The 21,025-nt window shown below is 42.3% G+C and overlaps 1 protein-coding gene across 1 annotated transcript in view; it reads right to left on the bottom strand.

Annotated features, from left to right (window-relative positions):
- The window catches only part of LOC311128876 (calcitonin gene-related peptide type 1 receptor), a 53,969-nt gene extending 40,249 nt beyond the window's left edge, over window positions 1–13,720 (bottom strand). The window contains exon 1 of the mRNA XM_084161096.1: window positions 13,364–13,720. The gene's annotated coding sequence lies outside the window, so the exon portion shown is untranslated. The remainder of the gene's footprint in view (window positions 1–13,363) is intronic.
- Window positions 13,721–21,025: the final 7,305 nt, after the last annotated feature.

The raw sequence follows: 21,025 nt of genomic DNA, 5'->3' as shown, positions 1-21,025 counted from the left end.
TTAATCCATGTACTGTATGTAAAATATGTTGGTAGTATGAAGGTTAATTTCTTCAAGATACCTGACTAATTAATTATATTCAGGGAACATTGTCTCTGAACATTATTTCACAACCAACCCAGAAAGAAGCAAAGGAGCAAACAAGAAAATGTTCTGTCATGTTCTCAGAACATTCTAGGAACATTCTTGGAACATCATCCTGGTTGTGCACCAACTCTGTGGCATCAGATCCTCTGGGTAATCCCTCCCATATGATCATGGAAGTTCCTGGCCTCACATCTCAGGCGGCAGCCATGTTAGCAGGACATGAGAATGGACAGACCACATCATGTTGGCTCGCAGTTCGCCTTGGGCACTCCCAGATGTGAAGGAAAACAATAACAAATGCACACAGATGCCCCGTGTAGCTCAGTTGGTAGAGCATGGTGCTTACAACGCCAGGGTTATGGGTTTGATTCCCACGGGGGGCCAGTATGAAAAAAAAACATGTATGCACTCACTAACTGTAAGTCGCTCTGGATAAGAGCGTCTGCTAAATGACTAAAAATGTAAAATGCTAGGGAGGAGCCATTTCACAAATGGACATGCAAGGAACCAAACGTCTTAGGCATGAGTGTTATGTTTCTCCACCATAATATAGGAAGGACATCCATCGCCTACACTGGCTCAATTGGCCCACTTGCAAAAAACAGCAGATAAACAGAGACATGCAGTATAATTCTGGAGATGAGAGTGAAGCAGACACTTGTGTTGGGGGAAGAAAATATGCTTCATATTGGCACTGCAAGGGGGAGTAGAGGAGCTTATGCCCACTTTCCTCTTCACCCAAATGACAAACCCAGATGCCAAGCTACTGTCTCTTCCCACACCACCTGCAGATGGTTTGCCAACCCTACCAAAGCTTGGCATGCACACTCAAGACTCTTCACACCACTGTATTACTCACTAGAGGCTAACTAAGACAAGGCCAGTGAAGGCATTCCCAGCATTTGCTGAGAATGAGGAAGTCTCAATGAAGTATCCCTGCTGCAAAAAAACAATTGGACACCCAATGGTAAAGCATGCTGTTAGTAAGGCAGCATTTCAAAAACACATCATACTAATGGCCTTGACAAATATGCAAATTCCAGGTCAAGAGAAACAATTTTTTTTTTTTTTTTATATAAACTTGCCAAATCACAAGTGACCTTCAAAGGTTAAAACTAAAGAGATGTTGAAATTTTGACGAGATTAAAGTACAAACGTAGAAAGTACCATGTAATGTACCTTGGTGAAATATCAGGACTGTACCTACAGCAAAAATGAGTCACAACACAGTCAGGCCCCGGTTTCCCAATAGCGATGGAACTTAGGCTAACAAGTGTTTTATTGATGCATCTTTCCTACAACGGCTGAAGATGTAACGTGTTTCCCAAAACACCACGCTAACACATCATGAAATACACTGAACAAAAATATACATGCAACATGTAAAGCGTTGGGCCCATGTTTCATGAGCTAAAATAAAAGATACCAGAAATGTTCCATATGCACAAAAAACGTATTTCTCTAAAATGTTGTGCACAAATTTGTTTACATCCCTTAGTGAGCATTTCAACTTTGCCAAGATAATCCATCCACCTGACAGGTGTGGCATATCAAGAAGCTGATTAAACAGTATGATCATTACACAGGTGCACCTTGTGCTGGGGTCAATAAAAGGCCACTCTAAAATATGCAGTTTTGTCACAAAACTCAATGCCACAGATGTCTCAAATTTTGAGGAAGCATGCAATTGGCATGCTGACTGCATGAATGTCCACCAGAGCTGTTGCCAGAGAATTGAATGTTAATTTCTCTACCATAAGCCACCTCCAACGTCGTTTCAGAGAATTTGGCAGTACGTCCAACCGGCCTCACAACCACAGACCACGTGTAACCACGCCAGCCCAGGACCTCCACATCAGGCTTCTTCACCTGCGGAATTGTCTGAGAACAGCCACCTGGACAGCTGATGAAACTGGGTTTGCACAAGCGAAGAATTTCTGTACAAACTGTCAGAAACCGTCTTAAGGAAGCTCATCTGCGTGCTCGCCATCCTCACCAGGGTCTTGACCTGACAGCAGTTCAGCGTCGTAACCGACTTCAGTGAGCAAATGCTCACCTTCGATAGCCACTGGCACATTGAAGAAGTGTGCTCTTCACGCATGAATCCCGGTTTCAACTGTACCGGGCCGATGGCAGACAGTATGGCGTCGTGTGGGCGAGCGGTTTGCTGATGTCAATGTTGTGAACAGAGTTCCCCATGGTGGTGGTGTGGTTATGGTATGGGCAGGCATAAGCTACAGACAACGAACACAATTGCATTTTATCGATGGCAGTTTGAATGCTCATAGATACCGTGACGAGATCCTGAGACCCATTGTCGTGCCTTTCATCCGCCGTCATCACCTGATGTTTCAGCATGATAATGCACGGCCCCATGTTGCAAGGATCTGTACACAATTCCTGGAAGCTGAAAATGTCCCAGTTCTTCCATGGCCTGCATACCAGACATGTCACCCATTGACCATATTTTTGTACGACTTGTTCGAGTTCCCGCCAATATCCAGCAACTTCGCACTGCCATTAAAGAGGAGTGGGACAACATTCCACAGGCCACAATCAACAGCCTGATCAACTCTATGCGAAGGAGATGTATCGCGCTGCATGAGGCAAATGGTGGTCACACCAGATACTGACTAGTTTTCTGATCCACGCCCCTAGCTTTATTTTTGTTGGTATCTGTGACCAACAGATGCATATCTGTATTCCCAGTCACATGAAATCCATAAATTAGGGCCTAATGAATATATTTCAATTGACTGATTTCCTTTTATATGAACTGTGTGTATATATATATATATATATATATATATATATATATATATATATATATATATATATATATATATATATATATATATATATATATATATATATATATATATATATATACAGTTGAAGTCGGAAGTTTACATACACTTAGGTTGGAGTCATTTAAACTCGTTTTTCAACCACTCCACAAATTTCTTGTTAACAAACGATAGTTTTGCAAGTCGGTTAGGACATCTACTTTGTGCATGACACAAGTAATTTTTCCAACAATTGTTTACAGACAGATTATTTCACTTATAATTCACTGTATCACAATTCCAGTGGGTCAGATGTTTACATACACTAAGTTGACTGTGCCTTTGTGGACGTATTTCAAGGCCTACCTTCAAACTCAGTGCCTCTTTGCTTGATATCATGGGAAAATCAAAAGAAATCAGCCAAGACCACAGAAAAAAAATTGTAGACCTCCACAAATCTGGTTTATCCTGGGGAACAATTTCAAAACGCCTGAACGTACCACGTTCATCTGTACAAACAATAGTACGCAAGTATATACACCATGGCACCACGCAGCCGTCATACCGCTCAGGAAGGAGACGCGTTCTGTCTCCTAGAGATGAACGTACTTTGGTGTGAAAAGTGCAAATCAATACCACAACAACAGCAAAGGACCTTGTGTAGATGCTGGAGGAAACAGGTACAAAAGTATCTATATCCACAGTAAAATGAGTCCTATATCGCCACTGCTCCAAAACCGCCATAAAAAAGCCAGACTACGGTTTGCAGCTGCATATTGGGACAAAGATCGTACTTTTTGGAGAAATGTCCTCTGGTCTGATGAAACAAAAATAGAACTGTTTGGCCATAATTACCATCGTTATGTTTGGAGGAAATAAGGGAAGGCTTGCAAGCCAAAGAACACCAAACCAACCGTGAAGCACGGGGGTGGCAGTATCATGCTGTGGGGGTGCTTTTCTGCAGGAGGGACTGGTGCACTTCACAAAATAGATGGCATCATGAGGAAGGAAAATTATGTGGATATATTGAAGCAACATCTCAAGACATCAGTCAGGATGTTAAAGCTTGGTCGCAAATGGGTCTTCCAAATGGACAATGACACCAAGCATACTTCCAAAGTTGTGGCAAAATGGCTTAAGGACAACAAAGTCAAGGTATTGGAGTGGCCATCACAAAGCCCTGACCTCAATCCTATAGAACATTTGTGGGCAGAACTGAAAAAGCATGTGCGAGCAAGGAGGCCTACAAACCTGACTCAGTTACACCAGCTCTGGCAGGAGGAATGGGCCAAAATTCACCCAACTTATTGTGGGAAGCTTGTGGAAGGCTACCTGAAACGTTTGACCCAAGTTAAACAATTTAAAGGCAATGCTACCAAATACTAGTTGAGTGTATGTAAACTTCTGACCCACTGGGAATGTGATGAAAGAAATAAAAGCTGAAATATATAATTCTCTCTACTATTATTCTGACATTTCACATTCTTAAAACAAAGTGGTGATCCTAACTGACCTAAGACAGGGAATTTTTACTATGATTAAATGTCAGGAATTGTGAAATACTGAGTTTAAATGTTTTTGGCTATAATTATATATATATATGAAATTGTTGCATGTTGCGTTTATATTTTCGTTCAGTGTATATTGAGACAAATGACAGACAGTAGCCTACAAGTAGCAAAATAGAACTCATTTGACTGAATATGAAATGTATTTCAATATGACTGAAATAGGGCTATAGCCTACTGTTTATATTTTAATGCAGTCATCTCGGTTTTCATTTGAAGCAACTTTTATACGTCGCTTGCTTGTATCAATTGCAAAGACATTGGCAACTTTGTATGGGTAGTCAACTTTGTTCTGAAGTTATTGGCGGTCACAGAGAGACGGATAAACCATGTCATTCTATGTTTAGCGGAGATCTTCAATGTATAAAGTGATGCAACAGGGCAGAAAAGCATCTAACGACACACTTAGCTGTTTTACGAATGGCTTTAGTCAGGCGTTAGATTACAAACATTTTCAAGTGCAACATTAATAACGAGGGTTTAGGGGAAACAGCTCTGTGATTTAGCGATGCTCCTACGAAGGTTCTAACGATGAACTTAGCCCTAAGATGCTTTTGGGAAACCGGGCCCAGGATAATAAGGCAATACATATACAGGTCAGAGTTTGATTTTACTATAATTATCATCACTATGGCAACAATATATCCTAATGCATCTACTTGTATTCATACTTGAACATCCAGTTGTAGCTAATTTTTGCACTGATATTCTGAGATTTAAAACAATGTAATACGACAGAGCCTGACACCTTGTTTTTCAATCATAGATACAAAGTTGACACGTCTCCCTTGTGTCTTGGTAGACTAAACTTAAGTTTTAATATCTGCCAACTTACACATGTATTGCCTTTGAGTAGACAATCTTAAATTACACATGCAACATCAGTAGTTACTTTCTTTTGCAGAGTTGCAAAGAAAAAGCCATATCTCAGACTGCCCATCTTAATCTTTTCTTTTTATTGGCCAGTCTGAGATATGGCTTTTTCTTTGCAACTCTACCTAGAAGGTCAGCATCCCGGAGTCGCCACTTCACTGTTGACGTTGAGACTGGTGTTTAGCGGGTACTATTTAATGAAGCTGCCAGTTGAGGACAGTTGACCTGTGAGGCATCTGTTTCTCAAACTAGACACTCTAATGTATTTGTCCTCTTGCTCAGTTGTGCACCGCAGCCTCCCACTCCTCTTTCTATTCTGGTTAGAGGCAGTTTGCGCTGTTCTGTGAAGGGAGTAGTACACAGCGTTGTACGAGATCTTCAGTTTCTTGGCAATTTCTCGCATGGAATAGCCTTCATTTCTCAGAACAAGAATAGACTGACGAGTTTCAGAAGAAAGTAATTTGTTTCTGATCATTTTGAGTAATCAAACCCACAATTGCTGATGTTCCAGATACTCAATTAGTCTCAAGAAGGCCAGTTTTATTGCTTCTTTAATCAGCACAACAGTTTTCAGCTGTGCTAACATAATTGCAAAAGGGTTTTCTAATGATCAATTAGCCTTTTAAAATGATAAACTTGGATTAGGGGCGGCAGGTAGCTTAGTGGGTAAGAGCGTTGTGCCAGTAACCGAAAGGTCGCTGGTTCTAATCCCCGAGCCGACTAGGTGAAAAATCGGTCGATGTGCCCTTAAGCAAGGCACTTAACCCTAAATGCTCCTGTAAGTCACTCTGGATAAGAGCGTCTGCTAAATGACTTAAATGTAACACAGGACTGATGGTTGCTGATAATGGGCCTCTGTACGCCTATGTAGATATTCCATTAACAATCAGCTGTTTCCAGCTACAATAGCCATTAACAATGTCTACACTGTATTTCTGATCATTTTAATGGACAAAAAAAATGATTTTCTTTCGAAAACAATGACATTTCTAAGTGACCCCAAACTTTTGAACAGTAGTGTAGTTGATTTGATAAATAACAGTCGCCATATTAATGAAAGTCACGTCACGACACCTGGCTTGGTTTGGCTCATTAGTGTGAAAGGGGTATTCGTCTCTCACTGCATCTTAGTCTTTCTGACAGATCCAGTCCTGATCTCTATGGAGGCTAGCTGGCCTGTGAACTTGACCTGGGGGGCCAAAGGGGCCAAAGAATCATCCCACACGTGCACACCATAGTCCCTAAACTTAACCTCTGAGACCATTCCCCTCACACGTGACAGACTCATGTAGACTACTGTAGCATTAGTGTGTTTACATGTCAACTGCAAAAGAACAAGACATTTAAAGTATGCAAATACAGACATGGAAATGAGATGCATATACAGGCAATGTACAAAGGATTACAAAGGGTAGTAGTGTACAAAGCATTGCAAAATCAAGGATGTTGTGACGCACACATGCAAATGTTAAAACCACAATATTGACATCTGAGTGGGAGGAGAGCTATTGGAGATCATAAAAACAAGATGACTATTGTAAATACAGTATGTACTATGCAGACACACAAGCTAGCTCTCTAAATACAGTGGGGAGAACAAGTATTTGATACACTGCCGATTTTGCAGGTTTTCCTACTTACAAAGCATGTAGAGGTCTGTAATTTTTATCATAGGTACACTTCAACTGTGAGAGACGGAATCTAAAACAAAAATCCAGAAAATCACATTGTATGATTTTTAAGTAATTAATTTGCATTTTATTGCATGACATAAGTATTTGATCACCTACCAACCAGTAACAATTCCGGCTCTCACAGACCTGTTAGTTTTTCTTTAAGCCCTCCTGTTCTCCACTCATTACCTGTATTAACTGCACCTGTTTGAACTCGTTACCTGTATAAAAGACACCTGTCCACACACTCAATCAAACAGACTCCAACCTCTCCACAATGGCCAAGACCAGAGAGCTGTGTAAGGACATCAGGGATAAAATTGTAGACCTGCACAAGGCTGGGATGGTCTACAGGACAATAGGCAAGCAGCTTGGTGAGAAGGCAACAACTGCTGGCGCAATTATTAGAAAATGGAAGAAGTTCAAGATGGCGGTCAATCACCCTCGGTCTGGGGCTCCATGCAAGATCTCACCTCGTGGGGCATCAATGATCATGAGCAAGGTGAGGGATCAGCCCAGAACTACACGGCAGGACCTGGTCAATGACCTGAAGAGAGCTGGGACCACAGTCTCAAAGAAAACCATTAGTAACACACTACGCCTTCATGGATTAAAATCCTGCAGCGCACGCAAGGTCCCCCTGCTCAAGCCAGCGCATGTCCAGGCCCGTCTGAAGTTTGCCAATGACCATCTGGATGATCCAGAGGAGGAATGGGAGATGGTCATGTGGTCTGATGAGACAAAAATATAGCTTTTTGGTCTAAACTCCACTTGCCGTGTTTGGAGGAAGAAGAAGGATGAGTACAACCCCAAGAACACCATCCCAACCGTGAAGCATGGAGGTGGAAACATCATTCTTTAGGAATGCTTTTCTGCAAAGGGGACAGGACGACTGCACCGTATTGAGGGGAGGACGGATGGGGCCATGTATCGCGAGATATTTGCCAACAACCTCCTTCCCTCAGTAAGAGCATTGAAGATGGGTCGTGGCTGGGTCTTCTAGCATGACAACGACCCGAAACACACAGCCAGGGCAACTAAGGAGTGGCTCCGTAAGAAGCATCTCAAGGTCCTGGAGTGGCCTAGCCAGTCTCCAGACCTGAACCCAATAGAACATCTTTGGAGGGAGCTGAAAGTCCGTATTGCCCAGAGACAGCCCCGAAACCTGAAGGATCTGGAGAAGGTCTGTATGGAGGAGTGGGCCAAAATCCCTGCTGCAGTGTGTGCAAACCTGGTCAAGACCTACTGGAAACGTATGATCTCTGTAATTGCAAACAAAGGTTTCTGTACCAAATATTAAGTTCTGCTTTTCTGATGTATCAAATACTTATGTCATGCAATAAAATGCAAATTAATTACTTAAAAATCATACAATGTGATTTTCTGGATTTTTGTTTTAGATTCCGTCTCTCACAGTTGAAGTGTACCTATGATAAAAAGTACAGACCTCTACATGCTTTGTAAGTAGGAAAACCTGCAAAATCGGCAGTGTATCAAATACTTGTTCTCCCCACTGTATATAGAATCTTATGGAAATAATAGGCCTGACACATGATATTGTTTTCGCTTGTACTATTCTGCCCAGGGCAGGGATGAGATAGATAACTGGATGGGGAGGATACGCATACTAACTCCCAGGGACCCTTTCTCTCTCTCCGTGCCCCATCAGAAGCCACCTCCCACCCTCTAAATCAGGAAGGTTGTGTCAGCAGCTGACAGTTTGTTTAGCACGCATCAACATGGAACACCCCTGGAAACGGCCACAGATTATTTCCACTGACCTATATTCTTCAAAAAGCCCTCAATCTCAGATAAACGTTAGCCTAGCACCCACACGCAAGCATAGCACATGCTGTCCAAAAGGTCTGACTGTTGCAATAACACACGCTAAGTCCAGTCAACACAACAGGGCTGTCAGTGAAACATACATAGTTATAATCAACGGTCACTAACTAAAATAATTATCTGTAATGTGTGAGTGTGTATGTGTGTTGGGGGTCTTTTTAATGTCATTGGGTTTCGACTCTGAATTTAATATAGGGTCTAGAGGGAGGTTTGAGAGAGTGATACATATCATCATCATTATAGTTGAGTGTAATGTGATAGCCAAGGCCTAGGGAGAGCGGAACACTAAATATATGATGTGTGCCAAGGTTGTTGTTTAGACAGGGGGATTCAATAATGGCCCGATGCACTTGAATGCATACGAAGGGTAATAAAATATGGAGACAGGATATGCGATGATGGTGTTATTAGCCTGCTCTCAGATTAATGACTAAACCACAGGCTGGAGAGAGAGAGAGAGAGAGAGAGAGAGAGAGAGAGAGATATGTCGGACAACCAAGGGCCTCCAGCATGATGAAAGCATCACAATGCATTTGTGTTTGTGCGTCCCCACTTCAAAACGTGGGAGATTATTTATTGGAGATGGTTGAGCAGTGAACAGCATCATCTCTGCAGATCAGCAGCATGCATCTACGGTATCTGCTCCCTGAGGAGATACCCTGGCTAACATACCCCCCTAAATGTGGATTCATCTTCTGGGAGAGAGGAGGCTGTCTGCAGCTGTTGGCTCAGATAATGTTTAGATATCGGAAAAGTAAGGGGACAGTTGTGTTGAGAATTTGTTCAGAAGCTCATCTATTACGCAAACCAAACTATGAACAATGTCAGATTTGAAGGTAGCTCTTGGGAAAATACATCATATTTGTCTTTGAAGAATGGCATTTTGTTTATTCCCCCCATGTTGTGGATGGTTTGCATACTTTTTCATAACATTGTGAGAAGTGAGTTCATATTCACACGTAATGTGAATCTCTAGGTAAGACAATAAAGACAGATCCATTGTGAGAAGTGAGTTCATATTCACACGTAATGTGAATCTCTAGGTAAGACAATAAAGACTGATCTTAACTGATCCGAAATACAGTCCATTCTGTATATAGACCAGAGTGAGAAACAGACACATTTTCCATCTACAACACTGTTCTCCTTGTTGACTCTTCTGGATGCCTCAGCCTAGGCATACTCTGTGCCATGGAGATGGCTGAGCATCTTAAGGCAATGTCACCAAGTCATGGAGGCACCTTTGTTACACTGACATTTAATATCCCATTTCGAGTCAGCATGCAATGCCCACTCCACAGGACTGCTCGGGGTTGGAATCCAAATGCAATGCTTTACAGTTCAAAACAAATACTCTCCAGCAAAAATGTATTTGGGTTCCTTTTACTATATGAGCTCATACAGATGAAGGATCGTAATTTAATCACACTTGCAGTGTATTCAAGGTTAAAAAGGTTAAAACAGGCTTCTAAAGTTTGTAATTTACACTTTAAAATGTCAGACTTGATTTGCCCTAACAAAAAACGTATCAACCCCTACAAAAAATGTCCATAAATTAAATTATAATCCCAAAAATAATTTCCTGTTGCTGCAGGATTATTTTCCTGCTGTAGCAAACTGGCTCAAATGAAGATCCTACATCTGTATATTTACTGTGAACACTTGGCCATTGAGGATTTCAAGCGCAAATCCTTGAGGACTTATTAGACACTTCTGTCAGTTGGCTTCTCATGCGATATTCAGTCCGAAGAACCATCTCCGGCTGTCCTATATCCCCAGGCCATGCAGTGAAACAGCATATTTTCCTCAGCATGCTTTTAAATGGAACACATAAAAATCATCAAAGATGTCATAAATGTTGAACTAAACAAGAATATTTCGCATCATGTCATTTTTTTCATGGTGGTGGGTTATTTTGGATGTTTAATAAGTAATTAGACTCGTGAGAGTGCTTGTGAGTTTAAAAAGGTTGCAAATGATGGATGTTAGGGGGCAGGTGAGTAATACGGTGTCAGCTAAATGCATCTGGAAAGGCTTTACGATGTCTAAAGGGTCTTGATGGACTTGAATGTTTTATAGTACTTGGTTTGTACATGTCTACTCTATCCTCTCCTTGAAGGAGTAATATCTCTGCATTTCTCATCGTATCATGGCAAGATCTGATGTGAACATCATCATCTTCATCATGGTCTTCCCTCTAGCTTCCCCACAACATTTCATCATGTCCAATCTGTGCCTTACATAACCATGCAGCTGATTCAACAACAACTTGAGATAGCACTGGTGCCAAACAGGGTTCGGGTATACCAAGAATGACTTCACCACTGCAATGCTGTCAGTAAAAGTTCAGTTCAACTGGATGTGCTGTGCCATGTAAAATGCATGTCTGCTTTTCATGTCGGTTTTGAAACGTAACAGTGTCTGTGGAAAACCACATTTTCCCTGTGTCTGGACAGTTTATGATATTACAAGATGGCTATCTGTGATACAATACATCTCATTCATTTGACTCAGTGTTCAGGCCAAATAGAAAAACTCTCCAGTCAACTCATTATCAAACAGCAATATGACATGCATACACTTGTAGAATGCCCAGTAAACTACCTTTTGTTTTGGAATAACATGGTTATGATGATAATTTATGATTTATAGGTTACCTACCATATCATGCTCTAAAATAAAACAAATTGGTAGCCTAACACTTACACTTCATGTGCAGCTTCCACTATAAAGTTTGAAAAGTTTTCATGTAAAAACACTTCTTGAATAGAGCCAGAGAGTTATTAATAATTCCATATTGCAGATTGTCTTACTTATAAACATGTTATGAAGCATGTTGCAGTGCAACCTTACTGATAGGTTACCTCCCACTAAGCATTTACCATCAGGCAACGTCTTTTGGACGTCTTTCTTTGGTCATGTCCTCGGACGTTGATTTTCCATTCGTCATAAACATAGCTGTCTATGATTGATTCAGATTTGGTCCGATACGGACCAAATCTGAACCAATTATAGATGTCTATATTTGGTTCAGATTTGGACCGGCCTTGATTTCAACGTCCGTACCGGCCTATATTTGGGCCAAACATAGATCTGTATAATTGGTTCAGATTTGGTCCGGTCCGGACCGGCCTTGATTTTGCCCAAACACAGACGTCTATAATTGATTCAGATTTGGTCCGGACCGGACCAAATCTGAATCAATCATAGACATCTATGTTTCACAAGTTTGGACAGCACAGTACAGTACAATTGAGCACAGCAGAGTACAGTACATTACAGTACATTACACAGTAAAGAAAAGTACAGTACAATACCATAGAGTACACTAGAGTACAGTAAAGAAAAGTATATTATACTGTACTGTATTGTACCCTACTTTACTCTAATGTACTTTACTGAACTAAACTGTACTGTACTCTACTGAATTAAACTATACTGCACTCTACTGTACTGTACTCTACTCTACTGAATTAAACTATACTGTACTCTACTCTACTGTACTGTACTTTACTGTGCTCTACTGCATTCTACTGTACTCTACTCTAATGAATTAATCTCAACTGTACTGTACTATACTGTACTTTAATGTACTCTACTCTAATTAATTAAACTGTACTGTACCGTACCGTACCGTACTGTAATGTAATGTACTGTACTCTACTGAATAAACCTCTACTGTCCTGTACCGTATTGTACTGTACTCTTCTGTGTTCTACTGTGCTCTACTGTACTAAACTGTTCCGTACTGTACTGTGATTTTCAAACTTGTGAAACATAGCCTAGACGTCTATGATTCGTTCAAATTTGGATCTGGTCCGCACCTACCAGATTTGTACTTGTTTGGAAGCGGAGCTTATTAGAATAATACCCAGCATGCTTTGCTAGTGTTTGTTTTTACATTTACATTTTGGTCATTTCTAAACTTTAATTCAGCACCTGAAATGGAGGTGATGTCAGCGTCTGGAAAATACTTCTAAAATACATATTTTCAACGTAATTTTGCTTACTGGGCTTTCAATTCCTTTAAAATTAAAACCCTTTGTTGGAAAGGTTGTCATAGATTAAACAAATCCGTTAAACAATAACATAACCTACTGATTAAGTATTCATAGGCTATTCCAAGTAATAGGCTATAGCCTCGTTATTGACCCAATTACTGATATTCTTCTTCCATACTGCCTCACAGGGGTATCGATGATGGGTTCTCATTTCCCCATGGAATTATGCAAAATATTACTGCAAATGCCTAGCCTATCTGCGGTGCGCAATTGTTTTTTGAGGACTACAACAAATACAGTAGGCTATCCCATGTCGACAGTGCACTGAAATCAAAAAGGTCTAAATTAATCCGACAGCAATGTAGCTCATTACAACAGACTCTTTCCGATTATCATGGTCTTGAATTGGATATTCATAGGCTCTTGATTTGAGAAAAGCAAATCGCCTATGTATGGATAAAACTGGAAAATAGTAATCCTAAAATAGATCTGTAAATATGGCCATTATAGGCTATTGGAATATTTCTTACCTGATGACAATAGTTTAAAATCCAATGACAACGCAATTTAGAAAATCACATAAACCGACCAAACACTCCAGCGACAGCTTTCCTTTGCCCAAATGCAACCTCTGCAGCGGTGATGGTGAATCAAACCCAACGGGTCCCAACACTCAATGCATACAGTGTCGGACTGGAGCCGCTGTGATGTTGTGGAAGGCACCCACTATAGTTAGCCGACTTCCTCTTACATCACGAATTAGCCTACAGCTCTTCAGGAGAACCCACCAAGCTTTAATATAATTCACTCGCAACAGATGCCGACGGCATGTAGGGTAGACCGGGTTGGTTGTCTCACGGGTTGGGCCCGGTTTCCCGACAGCGATCGAAATTAAAAAGTGCGTCGTTGAGGCATGTGTCGATACTCATAGGATCGAAAGAAAGGCAGCGCTGCTCTCGGGTCAGCTTTCTCCATCCAAATCTTACTTTACCATTATAATTATTCCACAATACTGACGACGGATCAACTCCTAGAGAGATATTATCACCCCTGGCTGCAAATATTCAGGCAGCTTATTCTAATGCTTAGCCTATAAAAATGCACTAAATCAACATTTGGCATATCATGGCGCATATGTTAGGCTACACATAAGGAAATATATTTAGGCAAGAATTACAGTAGCCAAATAGCAAAATAAAATTACATTGAATGAACATGAAATTGATTTCAATATTATTGAAATATATTGGCCTATATGTAGCCTATAGGGGATACCGGGGATGGTTGTAACACTTTTTGCATTTTTGTCAATTTCTCCGAGATTGTTTGAGCTACAACATTCAAAATGTGATATGAACAACTTACATCGGTCTTCTACAAATTGGTATAGGTATTATATCTCTAAATCAAACAGACAAGGTGTGACTTTGTCTCAAATACAAGGAGTGACATTTTACAAACAGGTCAGTTGTAATAGGGCTTGGAGTGAAATTTAAAAGTAAAAAAAAAAAAGACACATAACAACATATTGAAAGCCTTTATTGAGAACATGAAAACAACATTGCCATGTTTAACATTTTGTGTGGAATAAATAATAATATAATATTACAAATCATAAAATGTTTATTATTTCTACACTCCATTAACTGCCCATTTTCAACTAAACAATAACGTCTGACAACTAAACAACAACATCTGAACTAAACAACTGAATGTTTGTGTGTGTGTGAGTGAATGTTGGACATGTTCACTCAATCAGAGTCACAGCTGTGACAGTGGTATGGTAGTCCTGAGGACAGGCTCGTGGGAATGGCTTGAACGGCATTGGTGGAATGGTATCAAATACATCAAACACATGGTTTCCATGTGTTTGATGCCATTAATATTTAACACATTACAATGTATTTCATGAGGCCTTATTTTTAGGGCTTACGCTCAAAAGAATACTGGGTTGCAGGCATTGGTAAAAAGAGCAAGGTTGATTTGTTGATGCTGGGATATTGAGATATGACCCAGCGGATCAGATCAGATCAGAAGACTGGAGGCTTGGCTTAGTAGTGGCGTGGCTTTCAATAAGTACTTTTTCGTCACCTGTGAGAGTAAATTTCATTCCGGTTAATCTCTGTTGAATTGTTATCACTTGTTAGGGTCGAACACTGACACTTTTGTTGCTTTAATGAACCGTATAGAAGTGTATGAGTTCCTTAAAAGCTTACACAAATCCCAAAGTGATAGTACCTACTTTGTTGCAATATGTAAATAATAATGTAAATATTTTGGTATTAGAACACGTAATGTGCAATAATATTCTAATGAAATTAAACATTGCATTGTACAAACTTAACGTGATCAACAGGAATGACATTTACTCTCACGGGTGGCCAAAGAGTAGCTATACTGACCACGGCTGGCACAGTCTCACTGGTCCAGCGGACAAGGCCGGAATCGGATTGGGGAAGACGGAAATGTAATTGTGGCTTGACTGCGACCTGACCTGACTCCACGGTCCACCCCGGACCCCCTCAGCATCCAAAACCAGCACCAGACCAGCTGCCTGTGTAGGAAACGATGCACTGCAGGCCTCGAGGTGAGTAGAGTACTGCCGAGGCGAGCCTTACTCCCTCTACCCTTGGCCTGCAGCCCTCCTCCCCTGCCTTTCATTTTTCACATCTGCCCTCCTCAGGCCACCACCGACCAGACCAGGAACAGCAGGACGCCAACCACCCAGAGCAGACCAACAGAAGGAGAAAGAAGACCAGACAGCATGATGACAAGAACCAGAGGCGTGAAGGAAGGATCAAAGACACCAACCTACCCCTGGAGTGAGCAGACCACAAGGGAGTGCCTCCATTGACCTAAAGGTCACAGGCTTCCAGGTGTGTCTGCTCACTCTGAGGTTTGTCCTTCCTCCCCCTGCAGGACCGGACCGGAGCGGAGCAGACCAGACCAGACCAGACCAGAACAAACACCCTCCTTCTCCAAATCCCCCCACCCAACCTGAACAAGATGACCAGGATGAACCCAAGAGTGATGCGCCGCTACAACGTGGTGAGGCTGGCACTAATCCCCATCGGGGAGGCTGCCGAGGACGGAGCCATCAATCGCCGGGGAGCAGCTGAAGCAACTTGAGCTGCAATAACAACCACCAGACCAGAAACCATGACCCACCTGGAATTCAGCAGGGCAGTTTTACAGAGAGGTATGGGCTTTGTGCAGTCTGATCTGAACTGCCTGGTGAAACCCCCAGGGCCAGGAATAATTTGAAGCCAATTTCAAGACGCCCCAGTTACTAGAACAGTTTAGATTAAAATACAGAAATTGTAAAGATAAGGTCCCATTTAAGTTCACAGTAATTACACTCTCAGACACAGAATCAAAAGTATATAGTTACAGTCCAATTCCACAACAAAAGCATCCAAGAGTATGACATAGACGTTTGGTTTACACCATTTGCCACCCTCAAGGCAGCGGCTAGTAGGGTCCTGGACGAAGACCCAACAGGAGTGGGCGGAGTCTAACATCTCCCCAGTACCATCACGCTGGGGAACAACAGGGGCTCCGTCCACTGCTACGGCATGCCCAAACTGTGCAGGAACTGCGGCCAAACATGACCCTGCAACCTATGAGGGGAAGGGGGCCACTTCTGTAAAACCTGCCCCAATTCCTACGGCGGCAGGGCAAGGGCCACCAACCCCAACCCCAATAACCCAAATCCCAACCCTCCACCAGACAACAACATCAAAACACAGACCTTTGCGAAAGGCACCACTCAACCCACCACCCAAGACATTCAAGAAACGGCCCCCACCCCTGCTGGCGCCTCCACCAGAACCTCCTTCCTGTCCACCTCCACCCCCTTCAAACCCTGGGCCAGAGGGGAGCTAGTTCCAAATCCCTGATCCCTCACCCTAGCCCTTATGGGTCCAGATCTATCCCCCAGGGTCCTTACTACGTCTGACCATACAGCACAACTCCCAAAAACCTCTATTCCCTCAGAGAAACCGGCTCCCCCTCCAAGATCCTTCAGCATACCACTCCCCCCCCCCCCCCCACAACCCATTACTACCCCTGATCGCTCCTGCCCGCCCCTCACTGTCCCTGATCCCCACGTCTCACCAACAACTGCCCCTGATCCCCCTCCCATACATCCCCTACTGCCCGTCTCCTTCCCCCTGCTCCTTAGTGACCCAGATCCACCCCCCTTAGCCCTCCCGGCCCCTGATTCCGCACAGCAGCAAACCAGCCAGCCTCAGTCGAGACCCCCGAACCCCCCGAACCGCCTTCTCCTTTCAGGACCACCATCCCACCACCAAGAAAGTTCAGGAGGCCACCAGCCAGTCAGTGGGGAGGCAGGTCAAGACCCATGGTCAGCCAGGAACCACCCAACAACACCAAACACCCACTAGTGGCCCTTATCCTCCTCTGGAATGAAATGATCAACCCCAGGCCCGGACCCCCCCTAATAACCAATTATCAATATCTCCATAAGACAGAGCACAGGAAGACAGCACTTGGAGAATGGTCCATGGCTGCCTCCCCTTCCCACCTATCCATTGACTGCACAAGGTATGTACAGAGAACTGCCCCCATGGATGCACTCGCATGGAACACACCTACCAACTGTTTCGTGAGTGCTCCGTGGCCAGGCGGGTCTAGGCCCTGTTTGTTACCTCTGTCCTCTGCTCTTGTGCGTCCAGCCTTGCCGCCGCATCGCTTCTCATCCAGCACCAGCCCATCCAGCACCCCCTCATACAGCACCAGCATCTTCCCAGTACCCTGTTTCCAGCACGAGTCCCAGCACCAGACCAGGCGCTGAGGAGGGACCAAAGATCTTCACCTGGAGCAAGCAGGCCACAGGGAAGAACCACCATTGACCTCTGGGTCCAGGGCTCCCTTGTGTGTCTGCTGGCTCCCCAGGTTGTCCTTCCTCCCCTCCACAGACCCAGCACCTGCACCAGCCCCAGTTCCTATTTTTTCCCCCAGTTTTCGCACCAGCACGACTTCCAGTTCCAGCCTCAATACCAGCACCAACCCTGGACACAGCACCGACCAACCACAACTGCCACCTCCATCTAGCAACTGCCAGCCCTTCCCCTCCCCCAACACAAAGACACAGACACAATGTGGACTGACGCTGACTGATAGACTAATTCTACCGATTCTTCCGTTTTTTTGATTGATTGTTTTTGTTTGATTAGATTACCATTTGGTTTGCCTAATTTGAATTGATTGCTTATTGTTTTGAATTGTTTATTATTTTCCATTTTAACTTATGTAACATTTTACAGGTAAAGAATACAAAATAAATACAGAAATACCATTATTGATGCAATTCATGTTTGAGTTGCTTTTGTGTATCACCAAAGTTGCTTGACAAAGGCGTTTAAAAGAGCTGTCAGTCAAGTCGAGCTCATGAATATAAGCTCCCTGCCCACTCAGCCTGTCTTTTCAAATTTCCTGGTAGTAAGCCATGAGAGAAAGTAATTTTTCAAAAATGTTGAGCATTTTTATGCAAAACAAATGTTATGGGTTAACAGAATGACTGTTCAGGACCTTTAAAAAAAGATCCAGCTGCTTGATCAACCCAGCATAATTGAAAACCCAATTTATGGTTAAACTAACTTGTGTTGGGTTATTCACAGAACCTGTGATATTATGCTGGCTTGCAAAGTGAGGTGTAATTCCTTTTGAAATCCAGCCAGAGTTGGGATATCCAACCTTCTGAATATTTAGGTCATTTTATTTGGTTATGCATGAGTCATACATAATTCAAATGGCATTCAAGTAAAAAAGTTTAAAGCAAGGTATTAAATCAATTCATATTTACAGTTGAAGTCGGAAGTTTACATACACTTAGGTTGGAGTCATTAAAACTCGCATGACACAAGTAATTTTTCCAACAATTGTTTACAGACAGATTTCACTTATAATTCACTGTATCACAATTCCAGTGGGTCAGAAGTTTACATACACTAAGTTGACTCTGCCTTTAAACAGCTTGGAAAATTCCAGAAAATGATATCATGGCTTTAGAAGCTTCTGATAGGCTAATTGACATCATTTGAGTCAATTGGAGGTGTACCTGTGGATGTATTTCAAGGCCTACCTTCAAACTCAGTGCCTCTTTGCTTGACATCATGGGAAAATCAAAAGAAATCAGTCAAGACCTCAGAAAAAAAAATGTAGTCCTCCACAAGTCTCGTTCATCCTTGGGAGCAATTTCCAAACGCCTGAAGGTCCCACGTTCATCTGTACAAACAATAGTACGCAAGTATAAACACCATGGGACCACGCAGCCATCATAACGCTCAGGAAGGAGACGCGTTCTGTCTCCTAGAGATGAACATACTTTGGTGCGAAAAGTGCAAATCAATCCCAGAACAACAGCAAAGGACCTTGTGAAGATGCTGGTGGAAACAGGTACAAAAGTATCTATATCCACAGTAAAACGAGTCCTATATCGACATAACCTGAAAGGCCGCTCACCAAGGAAGAAACCACTGCTCCAAAACCGCCGTAAAAAAGCCAGACTACGGTTTGCAACTGCACATGGGGACAAAGATCGTACTTTTTGGAGAAGTGTCCTCTGGTCTGATGAAACAAAAATAGAACAGTTCGGCCATAATTACCATCGTTATGTTTGGAGGAAAAGGGGGACGATTGCAAGCCTTAGAACACCATCCCAACCGTGAAGCACGGGGGTGGCAGCATCATGCTGTGGGGGTGCTTTGCTGCAGGAGGGACTGGTGCACTTCACAAAATAGATGGCATCATGAGGAAGGAAAATTATGCAGATATATTGAAGCAACATCTCAAGACATCAGTCAGGAAGTTAAAGCTTGGTCGCAAATGGGTCTTCCAAATGGACAATGACCCCAAGCATACTTCCAAAGTTGTGGCAAAATGGCTTAAGGACAACAGTCAAGGTATTGGAGTGGCCATCACAAAGCTCTGACCTAAATCCTATAGAATATTTGTGGGCGGAACTGAAAAAGCGTTTGCGAGCAAGGAGGCCTACAAACCTGACTCAGTTACACCAGCTCTGTCAGGAGGAATGGGCCAAAATTCACCCAACTTATTGAGGGAAGCTTGTGGAAGGCTACCCAAAACGTTTGACCCAAGTTAAACAATTTAAAGGCAATGCTACCAAATACTAATTGAGTGTATGTAAACTTCTGACCCACTGGTTATGTGATGAAATAAATAAAAGCTGAAATAAATAATTCTCTCTACTATTATTCTGACATTTCACATTCTTAAAATAAAGTGGTGATCCTAACTGACCCAAGACAGGGAATTTTTACTAGGATTAGATGTCAGGAATTGTGAAAAAACGAGTTTAAATGTATTTGGCTAAGGTGTATGTAAACTTCCGACTTCAACTGTATATCATTTATATTTCATAACCGTAAGATTAATTTATCAATCAATGCACATGCAAAAACATAGATATTGAAACAATTCTTAAAATCAACCTGCAATAGAGCATGCTGGGAAATATAATGATGGGCGTGGTTTTAGCTCAACTATTAACGGTCATGTTTTTCATGAAATTGGATGATATTTAAAGAAACCAGATGAAATTATGATGATCTTTTTTGTATACATCTCCCGTTTGGTAGGTCTCTTGTGACGTGGTTTTCAGAAGCACTGACAGATGTGTTGACTTGACAACTGCGTCTAAGTTTTGAACGACCAGTCCCCCCCTTTTGTTCCATGCAGGTTGTTCATATTTTGGTCATCATACTTTTATCTGGTTTCATCCAAATATTATCACATTTTATGAAAAACATGATTTTTACTGTTCATGCCCTTTAAGGCAAGGGTTATGGTTAAGGATCCTGGATAGCGGCTACCATATGGAAATGTTAGCCTGTATTGATAATACAACACTGCCCCCCTGTGTTTGAATAACAGACTTATCAGCGGAGTAAATTCCAATAGCATACATTTGACATTTTAGTCATTTAGCAGACGCTCTTATCCAGAGCGACTTACAGGAGCAATTAGGGTGAAGTGCCTTGCTCAAGGGCACATCGACAGATTTTTCACCTAGTCGGCTCAGGGATTAGAACCAGCAACCTTTTGGTTACTGGCACAACGCTCTTAACCACTAAGCTACCTGCCGCCCCATTTTACAATATAAAACGGGACTTTGAACAGAATGAAAATATCCACAAATGCAATGTTGA

The sequence above is a fragment of the Coregonus lavaretus genome, assembly GCF_964263955.1.
Source record: "Coregonus lavaretus genome assembly, chromosome: 5".
Classification (NCBI taxonomy): Eukaryota; Metazoa; Chordata; class Actinopteri; order Salmoniformes; family Salmonidae; genus Coregonus; species Coregonus lavaretus.
Note: the sequence above shows the minus strand (reverse complement) of the source record. Positions and strands in the feature narration are given on the sequence as shown.